This window comes from Echinops telfairi, unplaced genomic scaffold (assembly GCF_000313985.2).
Source record: "Echinops telfairi isolate 266 unplaced genomic scaffold, ASM31398v2 ScPeMD7_7469;HRSCAF=8507_1, whole genome shotgun sequence".
Lineage (NCBI taxonomy): Eukaryota > Metazoa > Chordata > Mammalia > Afrosoricida > Tenrecidae > Echinops > Echinops telfairi.
In genome coordinates this window covers 116,443,299-116,461,659 of record NW_022111373.1, presented here as the reverse complement: position 1 = coordinate 116,461,659, position 18,361 = coordinate 116,443,299, and the positions used below count along the sequence as shown (strand labels likewise).

The 18,361-nt window shown below is 41.7% G+C and overlaps 1 protein-coding gene across 3 annotated transcripts in view; it reads right to left on the bottom strand.

Annotated features, from left to right (window-relative positions):
• PRLR (prolactin receptor) overlaps positions 1 to 18,361 on the bottom strand; it is a 247,572-nt gene that overhangs the window by 119,201 nt on the left and 110,010 nt on the right. The window contains exon 2 of one of the 3 annotated variants that reach the window (XM_045285373.1): positions 7,379 to 7,508. The exons of the other annotated variants lie outside the window; for them this stretch is intronic. The gene's annotated coding sequence lies outside the window, so the exon portion shown is untranslated. The remainder of the gene's footprint in view (positions 1 to 7,378; positions 7,509 to 18,361) is intronic. 3 annotated transcript variants of the gene reach the window in all.

The window sequence follows — 18,361 nt, the reverse complement described above, 5'->3', positions numbered from 1 at the left end:
CCACCACAAAGCAAGAGACCCAAGAACTAGAAAGGCAAGGTTCACGGAGCCATTTATCCCTCTGCCCTTCAATTAATCCCACATGTGTTTATCAGCCAGGTTGGCACAATAAACTAACTAACTCACTGACTCTGATGGATTTAGGCTTGGTCTCTGATTTGCATTGCATTGTGAAATCTGAGCAGAAGTGACCATCCGTCTCCCTGGGGTGCGATCGAAGAGCCAGCGCATGCTTTTCTATGTTCGCTCTTCCCTAGAAACAGTGGCTGCAGAATCATGAGTGGATCTAGAGAAGCTAAGCTGGAAGCAACAGCTTGGATTGTCAATACAGGAGGCCAGCTGCTGTAGGATCCACAGCAGACTTTGAGCAAAAAATAAACCCCCGTTGTTATAAGCTAATGTGTCGCAGACAGTATGAGGCAATCAAAATGCTCTTCTTGGTGAGAGCTTGCGACTCTCCCACTAAGAAGTGGGTGTCTGTTTCCTCTTCCATCTAGTGGTAGAAATGATGTTCCGTGAGTGTCAACAATAGGTCTGAAAATGCCATGAGGCATCTATCCATCTCTCTTAGAACACTTAGTTTCTGCATACAGCCCAAGTGCCATAGAGAGGTCACATGTAAGTGTAATTGATGAGAGTCCGTGCCAATCGGAATCATCCAAAGGAGACAACAAATGTGTCAGTAAAGATGGCCCCAAATGAGTCTAGCCTCAAGTCATTTGAGTGTTACCAAGGAGGCCCCAGGCCTTATGGGGCAGATCCAAGACACTCCCACTGTGCTATGTTCCTAAACCACAGAACCTGTGAACATCATAAAATTGTTGTTTTATATCTTCAAGTTTGAGGCAGTTTGCTGGGAAGCACTGATCAGTTTGTACCATATATTAACCATGTCTATCCTAATACAAAGACCCCTGGTGGCATAGTGGGTTATGTGTTGGGCTTCTAACTGTGCAAAATCAGCAGTTCAAAACCATCAGCCACAGTGACAGTATCAGAAACCCACCGGGCACTTCTTCTCTGTCCTATAGGGTCATTCATTATTAATCAGAATCCACTCGATGGCGGTAAGTTTGAGTTATCCTGATACAAAAGTTCCTCTTCCCTGAAATATACAAAGTGTAAATAACCATGTGAAATAAAAATTAAATGCTATTTATAGTTTGTTTTTTTTTTGGGGTTGTTGCTGTTAGTGGTGTCTTCTGTGGGAGGAACCTGGTAGTGCAGTGGTTTACGTGCTGGGCGGCTAATCACAATGTCAGCAGTTTGCAATCACCAGTTGTTCCATGGAAGAAAGATGAGGCTTTATACTCTTTAAAGAATTATAGAAGCAGCAGTAAAGATGTGAAATGACCCATTGCTGCACAAGATCTCTTTAGAGTGATGAAATGGAATCTTGTTATTTTGTGGACTAAGGTGCCCCTGACCCAAGCCATACTATTTTCTATTGCTTCATTTGCATGTGAGAGTTGGACATTGAATAAGGAAGACTGAAGAAGAATTGCTGCATTTGAATTGTGCTGCTGGAATAGAAATATTGAAAGTACTAGGGACTTCCAAAGAGATAAACAAGTCTGTGTTGGAAGAAGTATGGTCAGGGTGCTCCTTAAAGGCAAGGATGGCAAGCCTTTGTTTTACATGCTTTGGATACAATGCCCGGAGAGCCAAGTCCCTGGAGAAGGACATTATGTTTGGTAAAGTAGCAGGATAGTGAAAAAGAGGAAGGATCTGTGGTAGTTCCATCATTACTTGATAAATGAGTACAGGGGTGGAGTCTAGTCTGTCAATCAGGTCACAGCCTGATGATGCCTCCTGGAGGGTGTGGCCTTCTCATAAGGATTCTGGGACCCTCCTCTCTTTCCCACTGGAGGTGGGCCACGTTCTCTCTCTGCTTCCCTTTCCTGCCATTGAGGCACTCAGAGAGCTGGAGGAGCCACGGGGAGACCCGCACCAGTGCTGAGATGCTTCTGTAAGACTTTCCACCCGCTGGCCTGTGATCTTCCTGCATTCAGCATCATTGCATATGCTGCAAGAGTCTGAGAGGACAAATGGGCTAATATTGTGCATATGGGCTTGATCTGGACGTGGCAGGGATGTTTTCTCAATTTATAATTGCTCTTTGATATGAAGCTCTCTCTTACACACATATGAATGTCCCTGGATTTTTTTCTTTAGTCAATCTGGTCTAACACAGACTTCAAGGAGATGGATTGACATTGGAAAAGCATCAAAGAAAATCCCTATTATTGTATTAAACAATAATAATGACTACACAACTCTAGGGACATATGGACACCGGACTCCACATTAGCGCAAGTATTGCCTTACAAAGATTTAATTAACAGTTTCTGATGTGATTTTTGTAGGCAAATTTTCATTCTTCATAATGTAGTGGGAAATTGGTCCCAGAGAAAATCTAACATGCTGAGCATTAGTTTGCAGAGAAGGAAAATGACAAATGTGATAGTGTGATGATTTTTATATCAACATGAAGACTTATGAAAGTGGAGGGGTGGAATTCAACTCGGCAATTGAGTCACAGCCTGATAGTGCTTCCTTGGGGGTGTGGCTTTCTGATAAGGAGGACTCTGGAAGCCTCCTTTGCTCTCTGCCTTCCTGCTTGCTGGGATTCTGGTGGTCACCTTGAGAGTGGCTGGTGCCCTGCCATGTTTCCACCGACCTTGGATCCACATGACCCTGCACCCACCGGCCTGTGATCTTCCATCAGTTTGCATCATTGCATGTGGCTGCATGAGTCTGAAGAAGGACTTATGGATTAGTATCAGACTTCTGGACTTGAGTTGGACTGGGCTGAGTTGCCTTCTTGATATATAATTACTTTTGGATATACAGCTCTTTCTTATACATATTGGAGTGTCATGGGATTTGTTCTCTAGCCAACCTGGGATTTGTTCTCGTATATAAGCATACGCTGAAGACAATGACGTATATGATAATTTCAGATCTTCATTTCTTAGGTTGGAACTTCCAGACTAAGAGAGACTAGAAAGAAAGACCTGGGCATCTATTTCTGAAAATTAACCAATGAAAACCTTACAGATCACAACAGAATATTTCCCACATGCTGCTGGAAGAAGAAGCCCTTAGATAAGGAGGAACTCAGAATCTGCAGTAGCTGCACAATAGACTCAAGCGAGCATCATGACGGTGATACAGGACTATACAATTCTGTTTTTTTTTATGAGGTCACCATAAGTTGGAATTCACTCAAAATCAGCTGGTAGGATGCAATTAATGAGAACAATATTTCTTACAAGACAAGAAGTACAGATCCAAGTATAGTAATGATCCATGCACATGGGTATGTACATAGAAATATCACACATGTAAATAGATAGGAGCTAGAGATGAGTAAAAGGCCTCATATAGGGAAGATTTGGGTTCACATTTCAATTTCTCTTTTGACTTGCTGTTGGAACCGGAATCGATTGCTGTTTTATTCCTGTTTCCTTCATGAGAACATGGAACTCATAAAATTCATCCTGCAGAACTATCTTGGGGAATGGGAATTACGTAGAGAATGTGCTTAGCAGATATAAGCACTTAGTCCATTGTTGCAACCACTGTGTCAGTGCATCTCTTCAAAGGCCTTACTCTCACTATATTTTAGTAAGAAAAATATCAGTAGCTGTTGCTCTAACACAAAGTTACCCAGATAAAAAAATCGCCGCGGTACAGAATCCAGCAGATGATTTGTTTATTGGTACTCTGCTAATAAAATTATGGTTTGGATTTAGGCTTTAGAATGTTCTTGCTTTTTTCTCTTTCATTTTTCTTCAGAGACCAAATAGTCTGGAACATCATCTCTTGAAAGACGTCATAAGCCAGTCTCATGTCTACCTGTCCAGGTCGGAGAACCAGAGATTAAGATCTTTCTCTCTGAATCCTTCTATACATAAAAGCCATGTGCAAAACTGGCTAATAAGATGCAATTTTCTCCAGGGCTGTCTGTCATCAGCAACACTGAATGATCGCTATTGTAGAACAAGCAAACGGAGGAGGTGATTTGCAAGCCAATTAGTCACGTACACAGGTAGTGCTGTATTCTTAGAAATTCTTTGTTTGACTAAGAGTGGACTGCTGCCATAGCCACTGTTTTTCCTCTTCCCATTTTCTCCCTACCTCTTCGCCCACTTACCTCTTTACTCCTCCTTCTCCACATTATTCTTTTTATGAAACCTCAGACCCAGACAGAGGGTTGTGTGGGGAAGGCAGCCGTCTTATCCCCAGTACAGTGCTGTGAGCCTAAGGTACCACTGGGTTACTTGTACTTAGAATACAAGCTTGTTGATAATGAGGTTACCTTGTCCCCAGAGAGAGCCTGGTTGACGTACTTTGAAATCAATCACATGGGGTAGGCTTGAGGCATACTTTAATTGGTTTTATTAATACTTTACTAAGATCCTAGAGGGTTTTATGACCCCTTCAAAGAACCACTAAACCAAAAAACTAAACAAACAACCCAAACCCATTTCTGTTGACTTGATACATACTCACAGCAAATCTATAGGTAGGATGGAGCAGAACTGGGCCGTTGGGTTTCCAGGACTATCTATAGATGCTTATGGAAGCAGACTGCCACGTCTTTCTCCTACAGAGTGGATGGTGAGACTGCTAAGTTAGCCACCATGCACTTTAATCATTGTGCCCCAAAGGCTCCAATCATGTTAATCAAAGACCAAGAAATTGCATATTTTGTCTATTCTTAAATGTTTTCCATGTAAAATTATTTCTGAAGAAATAAGTATCTCTTTATTTGCAGATGACATAGTCCTATATATAGAAAGCCCTATAGATTCAGTTAAATAATTACTTGAACTGACTGAAAAATTTGGCAGCATAGCAGGTTATAAGACCAACATACAGAAATTAGTTGGATTCTTGTATATTAATTATGATGATACCAAAAAAAGATAACAATATCTTTTTGGTATTAAATATCAATATCTAATTGGTATTAAAAATACCAATAATCCGATTAAAAAGTGGGCACAAGGCATTTACAATAATTACACAAAAGGGAAAATATTTAGCAATGAATCTTACCAGAGAAACAGAAGACTCATACAAAGAAAAATAGAAATATCATCCAAGAAATGGAAAGGAACTTACACAAATGGAACAACCATGTTCCTGGATAGGCAGACTAAATATTGTGAATATGCCAGTATAACCAAAATTACTTTACAATGTCAATGCAATTCTGAGCCAAATCCCACCACAATCTTCAAAGAAACGGAAAACCTAATTGATTACCAACTTTATACAGAATGGAAAGAAATCTAGGATGAATAAAACACTGTTAAAATATAAAAACAAAGTAGGAGGCCTTTCACTCCCAGACCTTAAAACCTACTTCATAGTCACAGTAATAAAAACAGCTTAGTACCGGTACAACAATTCATATAAAGATCAATGAAGTAGGATTGAGGTTCCAGAACTACAACCAAGTACCTATGGACACCTTGTTTTTGGTAAAGAGCTAAAACACATTAAGTGGGCATGAGTGAGCCTTGTCAACAAATGGTGCTGGAAAATCTGGATCTTCACCTGAAGAAGAATGAAACAAGACCCACACCTCACGCCATGTAAAAAAACAAACTCAAGATGGATCAAAGACCTACATATAAACCACACAATTATTGAGACTATCAATGGAAGAATAGGGACAAACTTAAGGACCTAATACAAGGTATAAACACAGTACCGAATATAATGGAAAAAATCCACACTATTGAAGACTAAACAAAACCGGAGGCCTACTGAAAATATGCTATGCACAACAAAAGATTTCATCGAAAGAGTCAACAGAGAAGCTACAGATTAAGAAAAAAGTATTCAGTAATAATAGATCATATAAAGGGCTAATCTCCTAAATCTATAGAAAACTACAACATCTTCACACAAAAAATACCAATAATCCGATTAAAAAGGGGGCACAAGGCATGAATAGACAATTTCCAAAGATGACATACAAGCAGCCAAAATCCATGTGAAGGAAGGTTCGTGATCATTAGCAATAAGATTTAAACAACAAATTTAAACAACAATGAGATGGCACCTCACACTGATACTTTTGGTAAAATTCAATAAAACAGAAAATAACAAGTACTGGGGAGGCTGTGGAGACATAGGAACACATTTACATTGCTGGTGGAACTATAGAATTGTACAACCATTTGGAAGTCAGCATGAAATTTCCTTAAATAAATGCAAATACAAGTACTTTATGAGCCAACAATCTCTCCATCGGGTATATACCTTAAAGAAATTAAGAATATAACATGAACAGACATATGTACCCCTTTGTTTATTGAAGAAATTTCCACAATAGAAAAAGCATGGAAATGACCAAAAACCCCAACTATAAAGGAATGGATAAACAAGTTCTGGTACATTCATACTACGGAATTTTATGCATCAATAAAAAAGCAGTGGTAACTCTCTTAAAACAGACATGGACAAAACTAGGGAACATTATATTTATCAAACTCAGTCAATCTCACAAAGATAAATATCTAATGTCGCCATTGTTATAAGGAAACACAAAGAGAAGAAATGTCATTCATACACCACTAGATAAGACTTTGATGACGATGAGGAAGCCAGGGATGGGGTGGGAACAGGGAGTGGGGAGAGGTATAAAAAAATGGAGGTGTTGTTGATTTCATTTCTTGGGCTGTGATATCTATGCGTGTGTATATATATGCATATATATATAAATATTTCTTTTAAACAAATTCCTTCAGATTCCTTAAAAAAAAAAGGAGGAAAAATAAAATTGAAATGTCCGTGTTAGTGACAAACAAGTTCATCATAAAAAAAAATTTTTTTCCCCCAGTCTGATGTGAGATTACATATTGTAATTATAGAAAGGTCTCAGGTTTGAATCACATCATGTGCTGGGATGAGGTCTGAGTCTGTGAACTTGATCCCCAACCCTAGTCTGCTGACCTGAGCTCCCGGAGCTCCTGAGCGATGCATGCCTTTCAGGAACATACATATGTGGACTCACTCTTCAGATTGTGCCAGCCCTACTTATTCTTAGAAATTACTTACATGTTTTTACATTTTCAAATATATTTAAAGGCAATAATCCTTGAATACTAAATTTTAAGATGCTAAAATAAGTGTTTCATACAAACATATTTCACACATAGAGATTCTAAAATAAATGACTCTATGAAGGTATAATTTGTGTAAGATAAGCAGCATCTACTTAAAGTCTACCCAGATTTGATTTCAAAGTTGAGAATTGAATATAATTTATGACTATAGGTTCAAAGTGGAGTCCTGGTGCAGGTGCAGTGGTTACAGTGCCCAGCTTCAAATGGAAAGGTTGGCAGTTAGAACCTACCATCCTTCTCAGTGGGAGCCAGGTCTGCTTTTGTGAAGATGGCAGTCTTGGGAACCCCATGGGGCAGATCTGCTCTGTCGTATCGGTCACCAGGAGTTGGAATTGGTGGGATGAACTATTTGATCCAATCCTAAATCAAATGGAAGGAATAGTTTTCAGATAGGAAACTCAGGGATTGTGGAATTCTGAAGAGAGAGCTCTTAGAAGTCTGGAAGTACAGCTTCTTGAATTGTTGTGTGCCATCCAGGAAATCTGATTCATAGAGACCCCAGAGGGCAGAGTGGAACTGCTACACAGGCTCGCTTTCCAATGTAGCAGATTGCCACGTTTTCCACCACCGAGTGGCTGGTGGGTTCAAACCATCCACCTTTCGGATAGCAGTTGAGTGCATAGCCACTGAGCCACCAGGGCTCCTTAATTTTTGTTTTATATTTGAGGAAATAAAGATTCTGAGAGCTGGCCAAGGGAACTCAAATAATTTGGTTTTATTGATATAAAATTCGCCTATCATGCATTTCCACTTTTTAAAAGAGTTGAATATACTTCATCACAATTGGTTCTAGTGCACCCTCCCCACTACAGCATTCATCATTTGCTCCCAACTCCCCCTACCATCCTCAATAAACCATGGTATCAGTTATTATCTCCATACATCCACTCCTTTTGTGCTTTATAAACTGGGGAACCTCACAGAACCAATTAAAAAAAAACAACAACAAAAACAAAACAAACAACACAGAAAGAAAAAAAATAAAGATGAACAAAAATTTCAAAGACCACCAGCAATATTGAATTAAGGGTGGTCAACTGACCAGGTATCACATTATAGCGTAGTTCCAGCCACTGTAATCAGATTTACAGTCATCTCTGTCTGATAGCAAAGCTGTTTGCGTCCCTAAACTATGGCCAGAGGGTCATACCTGCTGAAGGCTTAATCTGATTGGTATTCTGCAGACGGAATTTGGGCTCCCACTGTCCTCCATAGCCAGAAGCCTCCAAAGCCTCCAAAGCCTACAAAGTGGGCGTTTACAATTTAAGTTCTGCTACATTTCCTTTCCTCATATTTGGATTTTGTTTTTGTCATCTTTGGATCACATAGGCTGGTGTGATTCTTTGATGTGGACTTAGTTGGCTCCTCCCTTAGATGGCTGCTTGTTTGAATATAAGCTGTTAAAACCCCAGGCACTCTTGCAATTGATAGCCAACTTATTTCTGCACCTTCAGTGAGGAAGCTCTAGTAATTTAAGATGTGGAAACTCTTGGAGACTATGGCAATGAGCTCTTACTCAATTGAGTGCTGAATGCCTTGTGGCACATGTCTAGCCACAGTTACTTAGTACCCTGCGTTCCATTTCTTTGACATAGCCATTGATGTCTGTACCGATTGCCTGCCATCCTCACAAAGGGATGGAAGGCTCATCTTTGCTTTGAAGAACCTATGACAGTACTAACAGTAGCTTGAGCTTTGAATGACATTCTCAGTTGTGGTGATGGGTTTCCACAGTCTTGCCTGATCCATGCGGTCATCAAATCCACTCATTTGTGACTCTGAGGGGAGGTGGGTGGCCAAGTAAAGCAAATTGGTGTCTGTAAAGACACACATAAGCACTTCATTAATTTCAGAATATGACCAAATAATTGAGCTAGAACTGGCTTGACCTCTGCTTACATAAACCACGGCTAAGGAAACACCATCAAGTGTTAATAGCCAGGGGGAACATAAAACAGGGTATGAATTATAATATGGACCAGGCCAAATATTTGTTTAACTAAATGTCTGCTTAAGTGGAAGCTGTTAGTATTTAATGACACTCGCCTTTGGATGATGTCTCAGAGGCTCATTTGTGAGATGTGAGCACTGAGGCTTAAGAGGATTAAAAATCTTCCTGGTGATTCCACAGTCAACAAAGCGCACTCCTGGGACTCAGGCTCAGGGAATTGAGCCCCTGTAGTTTTACACACTGACTTTTGAAAAAAGGAACAATGGCTTAACTTTCTAACTCCTTAGTAAAATGAAGCTCAATTGAAGGAAAGCTAACAATTTTTTAAACACACCCCTCTATCTGTGAACACCTCTGCTCAGAAAGTAGACACACACTTTTAGGCAATTGAAGAATAGACAGAACAATGAGTTTCTCTCTCTCCTTCATCTAGTAATGTTTGTTTTTACCTTGTTGCCAGTGAATAGATTTTGAGAGTTAACTTCTCTGCAAGTTTTTTTTTCCTTGCTGTCATCTTTATAAAATAAGGAAGACCCAAGAAGAATTGATGCATTTGAATTGTGGTGCTAGCAAAAAATATTGAGAGTACTATGGACTGCCAAAAAGACAAACCCATCTGTCTTGGAAGAAGGATGACCAGATCGCTTCTTAGAGGCTAGGATGGTGAGATGTTGTCTTACATACTTTGAACATACTGTCAGGAGAGACCAGTCCCCAAAGAAAGACATCATGCTTGGTAAAATAGAGAGGCAGCAAATAAGAGGAAGGCCCTCAAGGCCAAGGACTACCACAGTGGATGCAACAGGGGGCTCAAGCACAGACACCATTGTGAGGTTGGGGCAGGACTGGGAAGTGTTTCTTCTGTTGGGCACAGGATCAGAACTGATTGGACGGCACCTAATCAGAATAATCCTTATGGAAGCAGATCACACCTTTCTTCCACAGTGCTGCTGGCTGGGTCAGAGTGGTCAACCTTTAGGCTAATCACTGGTTGCAAAGCACTTGCAAAGCCCAGGAACCATAGCTCATCCAGGTGCTTATTTTGACTGTTGACAGCATAGAGTTTGTCATGACATCTGCACGCATGTCACTGAAGCACTAAGGACATACAAATGATGATTCTATCCCTCCAGGTGATCCACCTCAGTGACTTGGGAGCCTCCTTGACTCAATCTGTTCTATTTATTCCACACCGAATCCACCAGCAAATCTCAATTACTCTACCCAATGTAAGTGCCCTGGCCACGAGGGTTCCTGTTTTCTGTAGACTGCCCTCCACACCTTTTGGTTTGGATGATAGTTGTTGGGTTAAACTTCAGTTTCTTTGAAATCATCAACCTTCTCTGGATTCAAAGAAGTCTTTTATTGTTACTGTTTTTCTATGGAAACTAATCCCTCTCATTTGGTTACTATCCTATATATCAATATAAACATTTCCTGCCTTAAAAAAGCAAATGAAAACCTTTGTCTCCTTGTCTGGATTCTAGAAATAGCATGCATGCATTCGTTCTACAAATATGTCCTCAGATCCTGCATGTGCTCTGACTGGAGTGGAAGGGAAAAGTAAAACGTAGTGCCAACATGACCGATATTTACAGACAAAGTCAACGTGAGAGGGCTGGGGTATTTACCGGTAACTCATCCTGTGGGAATGGGGTATTGATTGAGCTTGGGGGAAGAGGAGTAAAGTCTGAGCTGGATTAGTAGCAGCTCTCCTCAGAACATTTCCTGTATCCTCCTGTGAATGACACTTTCAGTAGCTGGGATGACCGCAAGGCCTCAGATCTGAACGATGCTCATTTTCCCAAGACTGCTTGATGGCAGTGCTCACTGGTGGTCTGAATTTGCCCTTGATTTTCTATAGGAGGCCTGGTTTGGGGATTGTGTTTATCTACTAATCAAAAGACCGGCAGTCCAAATCCAGAGGTCACAGAACAGAAGTCTGAAACATCTGTTTTCATAACGACTGTTATGGAGACCAGCCAGGAAAACACTACCCTGAAGCACATTACCACCCCACGCCCTCATACCGCGAAAATAATCAACCCCCGTCGAGTCTTTCTCCTGCAGTGTGGTTGGTGGGTTCAAATGCACAATCTTTCAGTTAGCCGCCCAGCACTCAAACACCGGACCCTCAGGGCATCTTAGTCTTTCATCCACAAACCAAACCAAACTCACTGCCATCAGTCACTGCTGACTCATCACAACCCCTCCACCCCCCGCCCCCGTGGGTTTCTGAGACTTCAGTGGTTCACAGGAGTAGAAAACCCAGTCTTTCTGTTGTGGAGTGGTTTTGAACTGTTGACTATTCAAATGGCAGCCCAACACATAACCCCTACCCCACCAGCGCTCTTCAGTCTTTAATATGGCACTTAAAATACTTTGTGTGTGTTCTATCCAATGACTCCTTCTTGGCTGTGGAATCTGCTGATTAATTTTCCATGAATACATTAATTAAAAGTTTATTCCTTTCTCACTATGTTCTCTCACCATGGTATCAGATTCCTCCTGGAAGCCAAATATTTGCTAGCCTCATACTTTTAGGTGGAAAAACATGTGGATTATACCGAAAACGATGGTCATTTCATACGAATTAGAGCAGCCTTCTGTGGGGCTGGGAGATTAGCATTGGCAGTTAAGTTTTGCCTGACTGAATTTTCAGAGTAGCATAGAAAGATGAACTCTACCCCCACCCCCACCCTTACCCCCATCCTGCTAGATGCATGGCAGAATAAATTGCCAGCATCCTGAGCACCTACTGCCATTATCTGATTGAATACTGTTTATGTGCTGCTGTTCTGAGCTAGACCGTGAATATATTGAGACTTGGGATAGGGCCATATTGACTTCCATTACTTGAGTTCCTAACTCAGTGGGAGGAAGGAAAGATGAGCAGGCAATGAAACAGAAATAAAGAAATACCTAGAGACAGCCCATGAGTCATAGGCCAGCCTCAGATTCGCTTAGTGTTCTGAAGACAATTTCTTATTTACTACACATGGATAATTTACAAGTGTAGAAGACCGCCTCTAGTTCTGTGGCTGTCCTGTGTTCCCTTCTTTCCAGAACTTCCTCCTGCTCCTTTCATGTGGTGCTACTGAGACGATTGAAGGGCCTTATTTCAGCCATCAGAGTGGTGAACATGTGACCCACCCTGGCCAGTCACCCTATGACATCCCCAGAGGCCATCCAGCAAGGCCAGTCAAGATTCTTTTCCGGTGATAACCAATAGATGTGGGGAGGAAGTCTCTTTCTGTTTGAGATGGTGAGCCACAAAGACCAGATGAGCCAGGAAAGATTGGGGCCATCTTTTCTCCTGTGCAAAGAAAGCCTCCCGAACATGCAGCCAAAGAGTTGAAAGCAGAGAAGAGAGAAAAGGGAAGAAAAGAAGATGTCTACCTCTGGAGGACTTGACACGGGCACATGTCTAAAGATCAACAGCCCCCCCCCCACCCTTCTTTTTCTTTCGGTATTTGAGCCAATGGAATTTATTAATTTACAAATTTAATTTGTTCTTACATTAATGTGAGTTGGGTTTCTGTCATTTGCAACCCAGAAGCCTTAAATGATACCAGGCAACACGTCACCAACACAATCAATTGTCCTGGCTGTGCTGCAGCCTTGCCAGGGCGATGTGAGTAAGTGGTCCACTTCACCCAGGGAAGGGGGTGTAGAGCAGCGGTTCTCAACCTGTGGGTCGTGACCCCTTTGGGGGTCGAACGACCCTTTCACAGGGGTTACCCGATTCATAACAGTAGCAAAATGACAGTGATGAAGTAGCAACGAAAATAATTTTATGGTTGGGGTTCACCACACATGAACTGCATTAAAGGGTCGCTGCATTAGGAAGGTTGAGAACCACTGGTCTAGATGATAGTTCTTAGGACCCCACAGTTCTCTGCTCTGCTGTGCCTCCAGCCAGAAGACTCTAGTGTGGCAACTGTTTTGGCTGCTTTCAGCCTTTTTCCTTAGCTTCTAGAAAACTCCTCTGGCTCTTTTTCTTCTGAGGACATGCCAATAAAAAAAAAGGAACACACAAAACAAAACAGTACATTTTTAAAAAACCAGCAAAAAAAACCCAAACAACCCCCTGCCCCCAAAAGCATGTTTCCCTTAACTCAGACCTATTGCCCTAGGCAAGTCAGAGAAAATCCACTGATCTGCATATGCTTCTCAACCGAGAACAAAATTAAAACAAAAACCAAAAAGTGAGCAGGTGTTAGCAGAGGGCCCCGCCACCCTACTGATACAAATAAACAGTCTCAGCTGGAGAGAAGGGCCTGGGGTTTCCAAGGGAATGCTTGGCTGTTCAGTGAGCAAACAAAGCAGACTGATCTAAAACACAAGCCACCAGAGTCCTGACTCACCCAAGGAATGTGGGGAATTCTGTCTACAAAGCCAAGTACAGGTGCCCTCCGCTTTCCGAAAGTTCACTTGATGTCACTTGACACCATTCACTTTTCTGAAAAAACAACACAACAACAAAAAACCCCACACTGGCACCTGTTGGCGCTAATGAGTAAGAGTCCTAACAGGATTTTGGTTCTAAGGGGGGCGGGAAGGGGACACGTCAAACTAATGCCCAACATTTACTTTGCAGCAAACTGTTACAGGAGGCAGGATTGATATATGTATAGATTGTGATGAGTTGTATGAGCCCCTAATAAAACTATTAAAATAAATAAATAAATAAATTTCATTATCAGCACAAAAAAAAAAGAAGAAGAAGAAGCCAGGAGTCCTAGCCCCCGGGAACTGCACTCAGCAGGGCAGTGTTTCGGCTTCATGCTGCCACAGCACTGAACTGGGTCTGCCAGCAGTTGTGTTGGTGTGTTTGAGGTTTTATGTGTGAGGCTGTGGTAGGTGACTTTTTTTTTTTGGGGGGGGGGTGTCTAGGAGGGCTCCAAAACGTTTCTCCTATGAATGAATGGCGATTGCTTCTTCACTTTGACACCATTTCGGTTGACAAAAAATTTCATAGGAATGCCTTATTTCAGGTAGTGGGGGAAACCTGTATTTTCTGTCATTGTAACTAGGTGGGCAGTGATTTTTACTAAGGCACTGTGGGCATTTTCTGCATGGTCCCCTCAAGACATACTAACAAGCAACATTTCTACTCTGGTCTGTCATCTGCTTATAAACAATCCAAGCCAATAACGTTCCTAGATGATAAATATTTATAGGTGGCATTTATAGCTAGGTTTGTGTTTGTGAGAATGAATTCTTCCCCTCAGGATTTTCTGAATGTGCCTGAGACTTTCTTCATAACCAGACTGACTTTTGTGGAACCATCACCCTTTATTTATTTTACAGAATGTTACATGTTTTGTGGTTGTTGAGAATATGCACAGCAAAATAAACATCAACCCAACAGCTTTTACATGCACTATTTTGTGACAGTGATGGTGTTCTGAGAGTAAGCATTCTTATCCTACTATTCTCAGTTGGTTGTTCCATATTAACATACATTCTCTGCTTCCAAAGGTTCCCAGGTCATCTGTCCTCCTGATGTGGTCAATGTGATCTCACAGAGACGGTTCTTCAAAGAGCTTAACACTGCTCCAGACAGACATTATTTGACTAGATAAGCTAGCTACCCTAGTGTTTGGTTTTCAGAAGACTTCAAGGTTTGTCTCCTCCCCGCGACCCTTCTGTAAGGGGATGTCCAGTTGCCTACAGACGGGCTTTGGGTCTCCACTCTGCACTCCCCCTCATTCACAACGATATGATTTTTTTGTTTTTTGATGCCTGATACCTCATCCCTTCGACACCTCGTGGTCACATAGCTGGTGTGTTTATTCCATGTGGGCTTTGTTGCTTCTGAGCTAGATGGCCGCTTGTTTACCTTCAAGCCTTTAAGACCCCAGATGCTATATCTTTTGATAGCTGGGTACCATCAGCTTTCTTCGCCACATTTGCTTATGCACCCATTTGTCTTCAGTGATCGTGTCGGGAAGGTGTGCATCATAGAATGCCAATTTAATAGAACAAAGTGTGCTTGCATTGAGGAAGTACTTGGGTGGAGGCCCAATGTCCATCTGCTGCCTTAATACTAAACTTATAAATAAATGCAGTGTGTAGCAACAATGAAACATACAACTTTCCTCTAGTTCTTAAATGCTTCCTCCCCCCCACTATCATGATCCCAATTCTACCTTACGAATCTGGCTGGACCAGAGGATGTGCACTGGTACAGATAGGAACTGGAAACACAGGGAATCCAGGACAGATGATCCCTTCAGGACCAGTGCTGAGAGTGGCGATATCGGAGGGTGGAGGGAAGGTGGGGTGGAAAGGGGGACCCGATTATAAGGATCTACATATAACCTCCTACCTGGGGAACAGACAACAGAAAAGCAGGTGAAGGGACGGAGACGTCGAACAGTGTAAGATATGACAAAATAAGAATTTATAAATTATCAACAGTTCATGAGGAAGGGGGGAGTGGGGAGGGAGGGGAAAAATGAGGAGCTGATACTAAGGGCTTAAGTGGAGAGCAAATGTTTTGAGAATGATGAGGGCAACAAATGTACAAATGTGCTTGATACAATGGATGTATGTATGAATTGTGATGAGTCATATGAGCCCCCAATAAAATGATTTAAAAAAAAGGAAGACTTCAAGGGATGTATTTCTGGTTTGGAGTTTAAAGTTTTTCTCGAGGCAATAGTTTCAGTGGATGACTTATCCAACCTCCGGGGCTCAAAGAAGTCTAGAGTTCACGAGAATCTGAAATTTTGCTCTGTATTTTCTACCTTTTGACAAGGATTCTTCTATATCATATTTAACCAAATTATTCAATGATGGACACCATCCAATACATCTGGACTTGTGACAAATGAACCACTGATTCCATAATCTCCCTGAATTCCTGATTTTCCTTCTTCCTCTGTTGTTCCAGGTGGATCAAGACTAATTGTTATGCTGTGGATGGTTTCTTTCATGCTTTGAGGCCTTCAGTAAATAGGAGGTAGAACAGAAGCACTAACCATGTTACTAGGACAATTAGCTGGTATGTCCTATATGGTCATAACCCCAAATTTCCAAGAAACCAAAAGCATGAAGTTGTTGGTTGTGCATAAATAGACACAAGACACTTTTAGAGATGAAATGCAAAAAATGACTAACTTTCACAACGCGCCTGGCACAGGGTTAACATGTCTGAGATTCTAGTTTTAGACTAAGGAATAGAGTCAGAGAAAGTGGACTTTACCCAGGATATTCAGTCATTTCTCTCATGGACAGGGTAGCATTCCTCTACCACAGGCAATGCCTATGAGTCATATCTAGCACATTGTGAACTTCACAATAGTTTTTATACTTTTCATGGGTTTTCAAAAATCCAAATAATAATAATAGTTTGTGACATGTGAAAGTTATAGGGGATTCAACTTTCGCTGTTACATGTTGTTGGATCAGTTCTTTGTACAACAGAAGGAAAAGCACGGTAGTGTCTTGCACCATTCTCACAACTGTTTGTATGTTTGCACTCATTGTGGCAGCTACTGTGTCAATCCGTTTTGTTGAGAGCATTCCTATTTTTTGCTGCTCCTCTACTTTACTAAGAGTGATGCCCTTCTCCAGGAACTGGTCTCTTCTAACAATGTCCAGATTATCTGAGACAACATATCACCATCCTTGTATCTCAGGAGAATTCTGGCTGTACTTCTTCTAAGACCTATGTTTTCTTTTAGTAGTCCGTAGTACTTTCAGAACCATGATTCAAATGAATCGATGCTTCTTCAATCTTCTTTGTCACCATCTAACTTTCATTTGCATACGAGGCAAATGGAGTTCACTAAAAAAGTCATATTAAACATCACAATACCTATTCCTTTATATATCCTCTATGACTGCATTCTTGCTACTAAGACATCATTAAGTACTCGTGACAGAGACTGCGTGCCCTGTAAGTAAAAAATAATATATGGCCCATTATAACACATCTAAAATACCACACAAAACAAAACAAAGCAAAAACACCCTAGGTTTATTGGCATATACTTCACCTATCATAAAATTAAATTATTAGCGACTTGATAGGACTCACCTGTCAGGAGCTCCTGTGGCCGCCAGAAAATTGGGAGGTAATGTATAGGAAATGGGGAGGTGGAGTCCTGAAATTAGAACTAGGGTGCTAGGGTCTCTCCAGAACCCCTTTCTTGTGTGTGTGATATCCACTCACAAAGCAAACTAAGAATGCTCTAAAGCTTTGGTGAACCCGCGGGAGCCAGCTGACAAGCTCTTTGCACCCTTTCCGGGAGCAGAGATTTCTCCAGGCTGACACCTGAGAGGGGACAGAATCCCAGACACAAGGCGAACCCCGCGCCGTAGTTCTCAGAGCTGTTGGCTGCCTTGAGCTCACAGCCTGGGGAGTGGGGGTGGCGGGTAGCCATAATTTGGTGTAGAAGAAAAAGCAGATATTTACCTGAGGTGGATCATGGGGTGAGAGAAAATAGGTGGATAGTCAGAGTCCAGGGAGAAAATTTAGTTCCAATTGGCTGAGAAGGAAATAACCCCCCTGATAAGCTGGATCTATCTCTCTGGGGGTCAGCGTGACAGCCCCCAAATCAGAGCACAAGCATAACATAAAAAAGAGTGAAATATATATTATTGGTTAAAAACTCAAAACCAAGTCTTTTTGCACAGCTCCAAGGAGCACATAGATGGGGTCCCTTAACATAAATCAGCATAAGAAGAAACCCAGCTAAGGAATTCCAGAACTCAACTACAGGTCGGAGGTTTTTTTGCATAACAAAGACCCCCTGTAGCAAGTCTCAGCTTTTAACAGAGCACCAAGCTGCAAGCCAGAGACTGAAGAAGACAATTTAATTTGTCTAGCTGGCCAGGGGGATAAAAAAATAAAATAAATAAAAAAGAAAATCCTCTGATCTAGTAGGGAACCACCAGTCTAGATAGGACAACAAGCCCAGCGTCCCTCTCAGTGATTCTACACACAGCTGGGGAGGTCCTGCCTGTCCTGGGGCCCTAACAGGGCTGTGGGAACACCTCACCCCCTGCCCCTGCTGCAGTGCTAGATATAGCACAAGGCAGGTATACCAGCGAACTCCAGAGCTCAGTACCACGGTGGGAACAGACTGACGCCTGGACACGGATGTGATCTTGCCTTTGAAATAATCCCACACTGCATCTGTGGAACCCTACATTAAACGGGTATACCACCCCACTACCTTGAGGAAGAGTTGGAACTCCTCCAGCCTCACGGACAGGTGATCAAGTCTCAGTTATCTCCTTACTTACC